General features: G+C 21.8%; 1 protein-coding gene across 1 annotated transcript in view; it reads right to left on the bottom strand.

Annotated features, from left to right (window-relative positions):
* Positions 1–1374, bottom strand: part of LOC117174577 (kinesin heavy chain) — a 48318-nt gene that overhangs the window by 32598 nt on the left and 14346 nt on the right. The window lies entirely within an intron of this gene.

Genomic DNA, 1374 nt, shown 5'->3' with positions numbered 1-1374 from the left:
ATTTACCAAAAAAGTTCTATGGTTCACAAAAAAATTTTGTTCAATGGAAAAAAGAGGTTGGTAATGTAGGAATCCCACTGTGTCGCATGCCCTTAAACCAAAAACATGAATTTTAAACAAAAACAACAAATTTTCAACCAAATTCATGAATTTTTATCTAAAAAAGACAAATTTTCGAACAAAAAGATGAATTTTTAAACCAGAAGATTAATTTCTACAAAAATGATGATTTTTCAAACAGATAAATTTTCAACAAAAGAGTCTAACTTTTCACAGAATAGTTTTATTTTGAACCAACAAAATTCATTCATTTTCAACGAAATAGTTGAATTTTCAAATAAAAAAGAGAAATTTTCAACCAAAAAGATGAATTTTTCAAACAAGAAGATTAATTTTTAGTAAAATGATGGATGTTCAACAAAAATTATGAATCTTTAAACTATAAAACATTAATTTTAAACCAAAAAGATGGATTTTTAACCATAAAGATTAATTTCCTACAAAAGGGCGAATTTTTTACATAGTACAGAGATTTTCAAACCAATAATTTAATTTCGGAATAAAACATTTTAATTTTTAACCAAATAGCAGACTTTTCATCCAAAAAAGGTGCAATTTCAACCAAAAATAGAATAGTATTTTTTAACGAAATAGTGATATTTTTAATTACAGCAGACAAATATTCAACCAAATAGTTGAATTTTGAACTAAAAAAAAAGAATCTTTAATAGGGAATGGAAGTTATATTTTTAGTTACAAAAAATTAATATTCAATCTAACTGATGAATTTTCAATGAAATAGATTGACTTAAACAAAAAAGTTTACTAAAAAAAGAAAAAATTCTATCAAAACTAAAATAATTAAATTTTAAGTTAAAAACATTAATTTTCAACCGGAAAAGATGAGTTTTCAACCAAAAACCATAATTTTTTAACCAAATAAACAAATTTTCAACAAATAGTTAAATTTTCGTCAAAAAATTCCTTTTCACCAAAAGAAAAAAAAACAAGTTTTTAATTAAATAGCTCATTTTTCAAACAAAGAAATGAATTTTTAATTACAATGATGAATCTTCAAATAGAAAAATTAATTTTTAACAAAAGAGTTTAATTTTCAATCATTTTTTAAAACAAAATACATGAATTTTCAACAAAATAGTTGAATTTTCAATTTAAAGAAGACCAATTTTTAGCCAAATTGTTGAATTTTGAACTAGAAAAGATCAATTTTCAATCAATCTGATGAATTTCCAACTAAAATTATGAATCTTGAACTGAAATAGTCGAATTTTCAAACAAAAAGATTAATTTTCAACTAAAATGATGAATATTTAACTGAAATACTTGAATTTTCAATCAAAAATATGAGTTTTT

Source organism: Belonocnema kinseyi, chromosome 6 (assembly GCF_010883055.1).
Source record: "Belonocnema kinseyi isolate 2016_QV_RU_SX_M_011 chromosome 6, B_treatae_v1, whole genome shotgun sequence".
In the NCBI taxonomy this organism is placed as follows: Eukaryota; Metazoa; Arthropoda; class Insecta; order Hymenoptera; family Cynipidae; genus Belonocnema; species Belonocnema kinseyi.
The sequence above is the reverse complement of the archived record's forward strand: the minus strand, read 5'-3'. Positions and strand labels throughout refer to the sequence as shown.